The sequence below is a fragment of the Cervus canadensis genome, chromosome 5 (assembly GCF_019320065.1).
Source record: "Cervus canadensis isolate Bull #8, Minnesota chromosome 5, ASM1932006v1, whole genome shotgun sequence".
Lineage (NCBI taxonomy): Eukaryota > Metazoa > Chordata > Mammalia > Artiodactyla > Cervidae > Cervus > Cervus canadensis.
The window spans coordinates 22,183,466-22,195,860 of NC_057390.1; the positions used below are offsets into that span (position 1 = coordinate 22,183,466).

Sequence of the window (12,395 nt, forward strand, 5' to 3'; positions counted from 1 at the left end):
CTTGTTAGAATATGTGTATGCTTTTACATATCTTTCAATAATAAATACATTACTTAGAGTAAATAAAGACTATTCGGGAGCCTCACTGGTGGCTCAGTGGTAATGAATCCATCTGCCAATGCAGGAGACACAGGTTCTACCCCTGATCCGGGAAGATCCCAGATGCTGTGGAGCAACTAAACTCATGTACCACAACGGTGGAGCCTGTGCTTTAGAGCCCAGGAACTGCAACTACTGAGCCCGTTTGTCTCCTGAGGCCACATGCCCTAGAGCCCATGCTCTGCAAAAAAGAGAAGCCACTGCAATGAGAAGCCTGCACACTGCAACGAAGAGTAGCCCCTGCTCGCTGCAACTAAAGCAAGCCTGTGCAGCAATGAAGAAGACCCAGCACAGCCAAAATAATAATAGTAACAATAATAATAATAAAAATATCCATTTATCCACTCAATTATTCATCTGACTAAATTAATTTATTCAAAATGAATTATTTATTTTGTGTCAGAAAATGGTAGTGGAGATACAAAATTAAGAGGTGTCACGTTTCTGGTCAGTCTTGGCTAGAACCTTTCTGTGCTCCCAGCTGCTCTCCCATTCCCACTGCCTTCAGAGCAAAGTTCCACCTTCTTCAGAAGATAAAAGAGAATTTTTTTTTCTGCCTTTGCCTCTCCAGCCTCATCTCTGGCTAGTCCACACCTCAAATCTTAGCAATAGCAAAACACTGCTTAGAGATCAGTCTGGTGATTACCTTTGAGGGGAAAAATGTCTGGAAAATGTTATCAGGGGACCTTCTGAGGTGCTAATACTGATTCTGTGTCTTGATCTAGGTGCTGGGTACATGGACACATGAGTGGATTCTGTTTATGAAATGCATTGCCACATGTTTCTGTGGGAATATTATACTTCCATAAAGAGCCAAAACCAAAACAACCAAAAACCACCTCTTGCCATGCTGAACTATTTGTCATTTCCTATCCCTAATGTGGCATATTTTTCTCTTCCTTCTAGATTTTTGCAAATGATGCCACCTCCCTGAGTCTCCACTGGCCTGTGCTATTAACCCTTTCCTATAGTTCTTCTGAAACTGCCTTGTGACAGCCTGTTTCTGTGATTCTTTGCCCCACAAGACCAAGGTCTTCAGCATTGTGTCTCCTGGTATTTAATGTAGCTCCAGAAACCCAACAGGTTTAGTATAACAGCAGAGTCACATAATTTCACTGGTGTGAAATGTTGTGTGTTAAGTCTCTTCAGTCGTATCTGACTGGCTCCTCTGTCCGTGGGATTCTCCAGGCAATAATACTGGAGTGGGTTGCCATTCCCTTCTCTAGGGGTCTTCCTGACTCGGGGATCACACATGTGTCTCTTACAGCTCCTGCATTGGCAGCGGGGTTCTTTACCACCAGTGCCACTTGGGAAGCCCCTTAGGTGATTTGTACCTTTATCACCTCCCAAAACAACAAAAACAATATTCAAAAGACTTTCCTATGCTTTTAGAATAGCTATGCATATATATGGATGAAGTTGTTAAAGTTGGAACTTGAACTGGCAATTCCATAAGCTAAGCATACAGGGCTTCCTGGTGGCTCAGTGGTAAAGAATCTGCATACAATGCAGGAGATGCAGGAGATGAGGGTTTGATACTTGGGTCAGGAAGACCCCTTGGAGGAGGGCATGGCAACCCATTCCAATATTCTTGCTGGAGAATCCCCTGGACAGGGGAGTCTGATGGGCTACAGTTCATGGGGTCACAAAGAGTCAGACATGACTGAAGCCCTGATCACACACACACAAGCTAGGCACTCTTCTACTATGTCACATAGAGACTGTTAAATAACTTGTCCTTTGTGTTAAAACCAGAGGCCTGGGTTTAATCAATTCTTTCAGGGTTAACTACTTCCAGGAGATGGTTGCATGATTGGATGACAGCCACATTTCATCCTATGTATTAACTCTGGCCAATTAGCCATGGCTGCCTGCAATAATCTGAGTGAGAATGACTTTGAGACCAACCTAGGCTCAGTCAATGACAATGACATGACTGATGTCTGCCATGGATGCTGCAAGGTCAGGGATGGGCTACACTTTATCTGGATTCTAAACCATCATTTAGCTTAACAACAAGGTCATACCCATATTATCTATCTGCAAGATTTCTCAGACCTAGTGGCATGTAAGCCTGTCTTCATTATCTGAGATGGTGATTCATTTTATACAATATATCATAGGCGCTGGTTTTAGATAACAAGACTGCTTATTGCACCAAAGATGCTGAAGAATAATTCCTTCTCTGATTGCATTTTGGAAGATGTAATTTGGAAGATCACAAGCTCAGTGAACTTTTGAAGAACTGGTTCTCAAACTATTCGGTGAATATTTATTAGATATCCCTTTGAAAAACATAAAATGATCCAGTAAATTGGGCACATTTTGTTTTAGCTTAGCCCAAATGGATTATTGAGGGAAAAAAAGAGCTTTGGGACATATATTTTCTCTACTAGTTATTTATTTAGTCTGTGTTACCCTAAAGATCCTAAACTGTGGCTTTGGTAAACACATATTGAACAAAAACTCAGTATCTAAGTGTTACTTCAATTTTGTTTCTTTATAATGAAATAGTGGGTGTCTGATTTTTAGCATGCTGTGCTTTTGTTTTAGTTTTTCAATGTTTTATATTGCTCAAGAAATTATGTGCTTTAAGTTAACTAATTATTATGGTTGTTTGTTGGTAGCATTGTTGATTGGCGATAATTTAAGAATTGTAAGTTATTAGGGACTATAGACTTATGGGAACTACACCTCATTTTTTTTTGTTTTTGTTTAAATCACTCATTCTTTTATTTGTTTTCCCTATCCCCTACATGAATCACAATAGATATTTATCTTTTAAAGGCAAACAATATTCAAATTAATAGCAGCAAAATTATCTCTGGGGAAACAGTATAATAAATATTCTTGAATGTGTAATAGCATAAACATAGAGTGAGAGAAGGTGGGTTTGAACTCTAATCCTTTGCACATGCCTGATAAAAAGTAGAGGGAAAAAAGGTAATATTTCATTCCATTTTATTTGCAAAAAAATAAGCTACTAACTTCTGTACAAGTTGTATTACCACAGATAAATACATTTTAATTATAATTTTCATAAATGAATATATCACTCTATAATATTGGTGAAAATTATATATTGAATTCCTGGAAGTCTGATGCTCATAAGCATTATCTAAAATGTAGGTTGAATGCTGAGTATATCTCTTGTTCTTCATTTAAAATTTTGAATTGAAATTTAAATGTGATTTAATCTGTCTGTGAGATGGGACCCTGAATACAATACTAACTTTCATTTAAAGAATTTTTATCTCCCTTTATCATTTTTATACAAATCATTTCTGCTGTATAACAGTGAAGACTTGGGGGTAAGGATATACAAGTTTTGACACATTTATTGGAAAAGTAGGTATTATGAAACAGAGAGACGATTATGTAAAGAGAATGGAATACAGTCACAAAATAATCATTTCACCTCTGTTTCTCAAAAGTGTCTAGCCAACAATTTATAAATGTTAGCTTATAAAGGACAATCAAACTATTTCTTATATAGTTGGTACTCAGAAACATTGTTTCAAATGATTAGACTCCTCATTAATCAGATTAAGTGGACAATAACCACATATCCTGGGATGCGAAGTCAAGCAGGCCTTAGTAAGCATCACTACGAACAAAGCTAGTGGAGGTGATGGAATTCCAGTTGACCGATTTCAAATCCTAAAAGATGATGCTGTGAAAGTGCTGTAGTGAATATGCCAGCAAATTTGGAAAACACAAAGGGGGCCACAGGACTGGAAAAGGTCAGTTTTCATTCCAATCCCAAAGAAAGGCAATGCCAAACTACTGCACAATTGCGCTCACCTCACACACTAGCCAAGTAATGCTCAAAATTATCCAAGCCAGGCTTCAATAGTACATGAACCGTGAACATCCAGATGTTCCGGCTGGATTTAGAAAAGGCACAGGAAGCAGAGATCAAATTGCCAACATCCATTGGAAATGTTGCTCTTGAAAAAGCAAGAGAGTTCCAGAAAAACATCTACTTCTGCTTTATTGACTACACCAAAGCCTTTGACTGTGTGGATCACAACAAACTGTGAAAAATTCTAAAAGAGATGGGAATATCAGACCACCTGACCTGCTTCCTGAGAAATCTGTATGCAGGTCAAGAAGCAACAGTTAGAACTGGACATGAAACAACAGACTGGTTCCAAATAGGAAAAGGAGTACGTCAAGGCTGTATATTATCACCTTGCTTATTTAACTTATATGTAGAGTACATCATGTGAAATGCAAGGCTGGATGAAGCACAAGCTGGAATCAAGATTGCTGGGAGAAATATCAATAACCTCAGATATGCAGATGACACCACTCTTATGGCAGAAAATGAAGAACTAAAGAGCCTCTTGATGAAAGCGATAGAGGAGAGTAAAGAAGTTGGCTTAAAATTCAACATTCAAAAAACTAAGATCATGGCATCCAGCCCCGTCACTTCATGGCAAATAGATAGGGAAACAATGGAAACAGTGAGAGACTTTGTTTTCTTCAGCTCCAAAATCACTGCAAATGGTGACTGCAGCCATGAAATTAAAAGACTCTTGCTCCTTGGAAGAAAAGCTACAACTAACCTAGGCAGCATATTAAAAAGCAGAGACATTACTTTGCCAACAAAGATCCATCTAGTCAAAGCTATGATTTTTCCAGTAGTCATGTATGGATGTCAGAGTTGGACTAAAAAGAAAGCCGAAGAATTGATGCTTTTGAACTGTGGCATTGGAGAAGACTCTTGAGAGTCCCTTGGACTGCAAGGAGATCCAACCAGTCTATCCTAAAGGAGATCAGTCCTGGGTGTTCATCGGAAGGCCTGATGCTGAAGCTGAAACTCCAATAACGTGGCCACCTGATGCAAAGAGCTGACTCATTGGAAAAGACCCTGATGCTGAAGGTGGGAGGAGAAGGGGACGACAGAGGACGAGATGGTTGGATGGCATCACTGACTCAATGGACATGAGTTTGAGTAAGCTCTGGGAGTTAGTGATGGACTGAGAAGCCTGGCGTCCAGCAGTCCATGGGGTCGCAGAGTAGGACACAGCTGAGTGACTAAACTGAATCTAAGAAGAATAACATGGTTTGCGCTCACTTCTTTTCAGACACTATATTGTATATTTTTCGTACATTAATTTTTTTAAGCATTAATATATTTGTTTCTATCTTTTAAAGGCAGAGAAACAGTTGTGGGACTGCAAAATACAGAGGCTAAGAATAGCCTTCAAATTCTTCCTCTTCTGTTTACTTGTTGTGTGACCTTGGGCATGTGACTTAAAATCACTCTTCTTTAGCAAAATGACTGCCAATCTTGTAGGGTCATTTTTAGAATTTATAAATTAATATATATGACTTCCTTAGAAGTATGTTTGGAAAACAGTAGAGTTCAACACACCTCAAGACAGTTATTAGGTAACTTGCCTAGAATGACAATAAGAAGCATAGTTGGGATTTTATTGATGTGTCTGAATCTTGAACTCAGGCTTTTAACCAAAAAAAAAAAAAGAATTTTTGTTTCATAATATTTTATCTATATGGGTAAAGCAGCAGTAAAGTTAAGATTTAGAAATAGTTTGTTAATATTCTATTTGTTTACATGTAATTCAACAATAGCTTGCAATTGATAATAGCATAATAACAGCATAATAGTATACATATGCCATTTTACATATGATTGCATCTTATCTCTGAGAGAGCAAACTGTTGATGAGACTTTATTATAATAATATATTATTAATTGGAATATAATGCATTGCTCTGAATAGGGTAAATATTCAATGGATTCGTCTATCTCTATGTAAAACAGACCTTGTTTAGAAAATGATTAAAGAAATGTCTTTTTAAGTGGTACCCTTCTCTTCTATTATGATATGACTTCATTTTTTTATATAGTTTTTGTATGTCTTTCATATTTGTGAGTGAATATACATCTGTATTTATTTTTGACATCTTAAATGATAGCTTCCAGACTCACCATGATATGATTTGGAGTAAGAGGGAAAGTCAATGTTTGTTATCAACTGATTAAATAGTATTTAATCAGTATCTCCCAAATGAGCAGTATTAGTGGTGGGTTAACTTTAGAAGCTGAATTGAAAGGAATTCAAGAATTCATATACTCTCTTTAAAATGTGATCACTCTTTTGTCATGTATTTCTAATAACAGGGAAATGAGTCTCGTAAGAACAATACATCTGATTTTAATATTGATTACAAAGATGGTACCACCATTTACAGGCAATTAAGCTAAACTCTTTTTTTGCTCTTTGCTACTTAATCCCTTTGATATGGTTATTGCTATCCACAATTTGCAGAGAGGGAAATAGAGGCTTACAAAGGTGATGTTAGCTGTCCAAATTCACATAGCCATTAATACATTGAAGGCAGACCTGAAACCTAGGCTGTCAGACTGAAGTTATCCTCAGCAGTCATCATTCTAATCACTGCTTCCACCCCCTTTCTCAAATAGTCCTCTGTAATCTGAGCTGAAATCTAAAAGAGTAATTTATCCTCTATCTGCATTCAACCCAGAATCATTTTTGCAGGGCTCAGAGAGCCCAGTCTTCGTTTCTTACTGACAAGTGCAAGGAGTCTTGTGTGGCCCTACACAGCCTCTTAGTATTGTGGCTGGCATTAGTTTCTTATTCATATGTATTGATACATGATAAATTAATATATCATCTGCATAAAATCATTCACCCTCTCGCCAAAGTTCTTGACACTTAGAAAGGCAAAAAAAGGCAATGATTTTCCTAATCCTTAGAAAACTGTTGCTATCCAAAATTAATATGCCCTTTCAAGATGGCTGTTTGATAATTAGCTAAAAACAATATGAAATTTCACTTGGCAGCTGTAGTTAAGATCCATAATGTCACATATACATACATATATTTTTACTTTTCAATAATTGTGGCCAGCATTCAGGCCAGGGGATATGAGTGATATGAAATAGGTCTATATCTAGTGAAAGCTTTTTAAATATAACTTTTCAATAGGTGCTTTCTGTAAGAAAATATTACTTCAATCAAACTTCCAAGAAATCACCTTTCAGGGAAACAGCATGTTTTTTTATCTTCAGCTGTTCTGTTAACTACCCCCAACAAGATAAACTGGACTGATGACCAGTTTTTTATTGCAAAAAGAAACTGGTTCTCAGTGTTGGTTGCACATTAGAATTTCCTGGGGTAGATTAAAAAAAACAAGCTACCTTTGCCTGGACTCCCATGAGAATATTTAGTTCATCAAGGGTATAGTGGACATCTCCTCCTCTACTCCTCACCCAGTGATTTTCATGAGTTGAGAACCATGGCTCATTTCATGGGAAAGTGTCAATGGAATGGAAAAGGTCATTTTCTCCTCAGCCGACTAAGTGCCATGGTAATTTGTCCCCTTTCATTTCTTTGTTGTTGTTCAGTTGCTAAGTTGTGTCCGACTCTTTGCGACCCCATGAACTGCAGCACGCCAGGCTCCTCCATTCTTCACTATCTCCTGGAGTTTGCTCAAGCTCATGTCCATTGAGTCAGTGATGCCTTCTAACCATCTCATCCCCAGTCGCTCCCTTCTCCTCCTGCCCTCAATCTTTCCCAGCATCAGGGCCTTTTCCTGTGAGTTGGCTCTTCACGTCAGGTGGCCAAAACATTGGAACTTCAGCATCAATCTTTCCAATGAATATTCAGGGTTGATTTCCTTTAAGATTGACTGGTTTGGTCTCCTTACTGTCCAAGGGACTCTCAAGAGTCTTCTCCAACACCACAGTTCAAAAGCAGCCATGAAATTAAAAGGTGCTTACTCCTTGGAAGAAAAGCTATGAAAAACCAAGACAGTGTATTAAACAGCAAAGACATCACTTTGCTGACAAAGGTCTGTACAGTCAAAGCTATGGTTTTCCCAGTAGTCATGTATGAATGTGATAGTTGGACCATAAAGAAGGCTGAGCGCTAAAGAACTGATACTTTCAAATTGATACTTTTTATATCTTAAAGATACTTTAATAATTATCTGCCATGGAATGTCCAGTTTTAATCATTAGAGAAATTTTTATTTTATTTGAAGTTCCCAATAGATTCTCTTTTCCTTAGAGTAGTCATTCTCATTTCCTTGAAAATTAAAGGCCTCTCCTCTGGGTCACCATTTTCCATGTCTCTGGAAAGGCGAATCTCTACTCTTACTTTTATACAAATTCTCCCCAAACATTTTCAGGGATATTGTTCACATCAAAGCCCCTAAAAACATCTGTTCCTCCTGCTCTCTTTGCAGCAGCCAGGCTCAAGAGCTATCTGGTCTGGCTCTTCACAGACAGACACCTCAAATCTGTGCTCTATGCTTTCAGGACAAAATTCAACTTTTCTATCATTCTTGGCCTCTGTGAATTTGCTTCTACCTCAGCTAACTATAGCATAGAGCATTCAAGTCATATTTTTTTCACATAAGATCATCAACACTTCCAATTTTCTTCTCAAAATATGAGCTCAAGATTTTCTAACACGTACAGTCATCACCAAATGCTTAAGAAGTCATAAGTCAAAAGGGCAAGTAGTTTATGGTCAATTTTTTTCATAGATTACATACTATAAATAAAGACAGCAGTAAGTAATTCTTTATTACTTATACTTCATAAATTTGTTTACTAAAGAAAAACAGGAACAGACATTTCTCACGAAGGGTACACACTTGAAACGCACTTGGCAATAAGCAAATGAGAAACAGTATATGTCTTATATGCATTGCATCCAATCACAAACACTAGTGACATAATTTAGATTAAGCTTTTATATATTGAAAATTGCCAAAACTCTTGCTGGTTGCTATTTCTTTCGGAAGCCGACTGGTATGAAGTGTTTAATTATTTTAACTCCATCCTTTTGAAGGCCTGTTCCACTTTAGCTGAAGTTATGACAGTTTAGTTAGCTCTGTTAGTTTAAAAAGAGAAGGCATAGTTTATTCTCTCTCCTCTCTCTCGCCTGCAGATATAGAATATTAGTATTTTTAGATAAAGTAAAATAGCTTATTTTAGGGATATAGAAAGGGTTAGTTTGAATATGTTGTTAATATAACATGCTGTCAGTTTAAATAGACTAGACATAAAAAGGAGTAATTTGATGAAAATTTAGAATGATAATTATTTTAGTAATGATAACATATTCTTATGGAAATAAAACGTTGTTTTTTCTTTCCCTGCCACATTTTTTGGTCTTAGAGAACATCCACAACTTGAAGAAACCCAACACACAATTTAAGTCACTTTGCCTATATCCTTTCCCCAGATATGTAATTTATCCAAAGACCATCTCCTTGGTCAGTATTACAAGCTGTTTTTATTATTTTCTTGACATTTGTTTATTAATTATTTTCTATGTCATATATGTCATCAGAGAAGGAAAAATCACACTTAGTTTTTCTTTTTCTTTTTTCCTTCTCATGTTCTATCTTAAGATTAAAAACATACTTAAATGAAGAGTTGGTTCAAATCTTCCGTGAAATATAGACACAATATTCTCAATGAGCGAAATTTTGAATTTAAATTCCATTATCTTGTGTAAAAATGCTTTTAATTCAATCTTGAAAACAAACAGACATTTTATAGTTATGAGCTGCAATCCCCTGCCCCCACGTTTGTGTTTTGCAGAAGTTCATAGATTTTGCTGACACTTTTAAAAGAAATGCTTAATGATCTAATGATTACCATTCGGTAATTAGCTGGAGTAGCATTTCAACATGCATCTGATAAGCTTTGGCTCAGTTAACCAGCATCCTGGAAATGAAAGTCATAGTGATTCTGACACTGTTCTTGTCTTCATATTTTTGCTTTTACTTTGGACCCCAAGACATCTAGCTTTTGTGATTCTGCCACAATGTACCATCCCCTGAACATCACTGATGGCAAAATCTTCATCACATAGCTTTCCCCTCAAGCTCCTTAGTTTTCAGTCATTATCAACAAAAAGAGAAACGTTGAAGGTACTAAGAGTCTAGTGCTTACAGCTGGTTGCAGCAATTTCAACTTGCGCAAGACCCCATGTTTGTGAAAACAACCCAAGAATCTCTGAACGGGATGTAATCAACCTCCCATCTCCTGAGAAACACTGCAAAAATGACTTCAGCTGCCAAAAATAATAATGTCATTTACAAGCAGCTCTTCCTAGGTCTAAGGAAGAACTAGCCACACATGTGAGTTTATGCTGGATTCCGACGAGCAAGCAAGGAAGAAGGCAAAGCTTACCTCCCTCCCCTAAAATACACAGTATCGGAACCCACGGGAAGCTGGGGCCCGTTTCCAAGGTGCTGGCAATATTGAGGGAGATTCATATCCACAGAAATCCAAACAGTAAGTGGCCCCAGAGAAAAGAATTCTATTTGGGAGCAGTTCTTTGCTGCCACTTTCCCTCTGTAACCAAGCTGCCCTGTCTTGTGAAGGCAGAACTGTTAAATACCTCTTAGTCACCAGCCCCAAACCAAATCTTTCTTTTTTTCAAAATATTATTTGGCAGCTTCCCTTAAGGGACCTCAAGAGCTTGGGAGGGAATATTCACAAATGACCCTTTAGAAACATTTCATCACAAAAGCCCTGCACCTACCTCTGGTTGAGCCTGGCCGATCAGTCCGCATGGGCTGGATGTGAAAAAAGACCCGGGGTGATGGCTTCTCCAAATTTACCAGGAAGAAAGAACCTGGGATGCTTGTCGTTTAAGTATCTCTAAACATGGTTTGCATAGCTGGATCTCTGCTTATCTGTGCCTTTCGGCTTTCGCTTCCATACATGGATCTGTTCCCAACAGTAACTCCAAGCTGTCGAAAAGAAGCTATCTGGCAGCTCTCCGCTTCATCCAACACATGGATGATAAAAATACACATATAGAGATCCTTCCAGCCAGGCCCATTTCCCACCCTGCCATCCTGCCACTATGCCTTTTCACAAACACACATTCAGATTGGCATTTTTACTCTCTACATTTTTACTCTCTAGATGGTTAGAGAACAACCAATTTTTAACCTGATTCTCACATAGAGTTTTCAGGATGTAGGTTTCCTGAGCTTTGTGAAAAGAGAGATATGATTACAATTCCTTACCAGGGTTTTCATCCTTAAAGATTTCAGTGATAAGAAACAGATATGAGACCCAAAAAATGTTAGGAAATGAATGGATGTCTGAACAATGGATAACATTGTTCAGGGATGAATAAATACATAAGGTATTTCTTTAACCAGGGATGGTTTTTAATACTCTGTATAGTTTGTCTTAAAGATGCAGCCCCCAGCCTTTCCGGCACCAGGGACCAGTTTCATGGAAGACAATTTTTCCACGGACTGGGGTTGGGGGGGTGGGGGTTGTGGGGAGGAATGATTTCAGGATGATTCATGTGCATTACATTTATTGTGCACTTTATTTCTATTATTATTACATCAGCTCCAGCTCAGATCATCAGGCATTAGATCCTAGAGGTTGAGGACCCCTGTCTTTAAGGATAAGGTAGCAGCAGCAGGTCAAAGTAATCAAAATCTCTAATAAGAGGAGGAAAGGCCAGGTTCTTATTGGAATTGTTTCTCACTTAGGATAATTGAGGCAATTCCAAAGAAGTGATTATCTAGCATATGGTTTGAGATTCAGGAAACATTTTTTTCTTTAATGTTAAAGAATATAAACCTGAATAGAATACTAATTATTACATTTGTTAACTTCAGTGGTACTTTAAATGATACATAACTGTGACTTACATTTTAAGTGGTGGGGGGACAAGGGGGACAAATCCTGCTCTTTGTGGTAGAGAGGTGATGCATACTCCGTTAGGATGCCCAGTTCTTTTGAAATCTAGCTTTTAAGGTGTTTATCTGCCTCTCTCTTTTCTCAATTTGTTGTTGCTTATGTAATAAGAGGTCAAAATATGGAGAGAGAAAGAGACCTTTCAAATAACATTTTCCCATTGGTTAACTTTTTCAAAATCATGTTAAAACTCCTTAGAGTCTCTCGTTAGAAAAAAGAAATTTGAGACACACAGGCATAATTCATTTTAGTATATTGAAATGAGTTTGCTTAAAATATTCCTGAGGAAAAAGACAAAACATGACAAACAAAATGATCATATTTGCAGATAGCCTATAGGTACACCTATCAACCTGTGACTAGAGTTCATTATTACCTTCTCTATCTCGTGTAGGTTTTAATATTTCTATAGAAGAAGAAAAGAGAAGGATACCTAACTGATATATTTATGGCAAGTTAGAGCACTCCTAGGTTTTAGTAATCTCTGTATAATAACATGAAGGTCAGAACAATAAGAGGCAAAGTTGTTTTTTGTTCAAAATATTCTGAA

General features: G+C 37.5%; 1 protein-coding gene across 2 annotated transcripts in view; it reads right to left on the bottom strand.

Annotated features, from left to right (window-relative positions):
• SLC8A1 (solute carrier family 8 member A1) overlaps window positions 1–10,869 on the bottom strand; it is a 442,687-nt gene extending 431,818 nt beyond the window's left edge. For both annotated transcript variants that reach the window (XM_043468408.1, XM_043468407.1), the window contains exon 1: window positions 10,662–10,869. The gene's annotated coding sequence lies outside the window, so the exon portion shown is untranslated. The remainder of the gene's footprint in view (window positions 1–10,661) is intronic.
• Window positions 10,870–12,395: the final 1,526 nt, after the last annotated feature.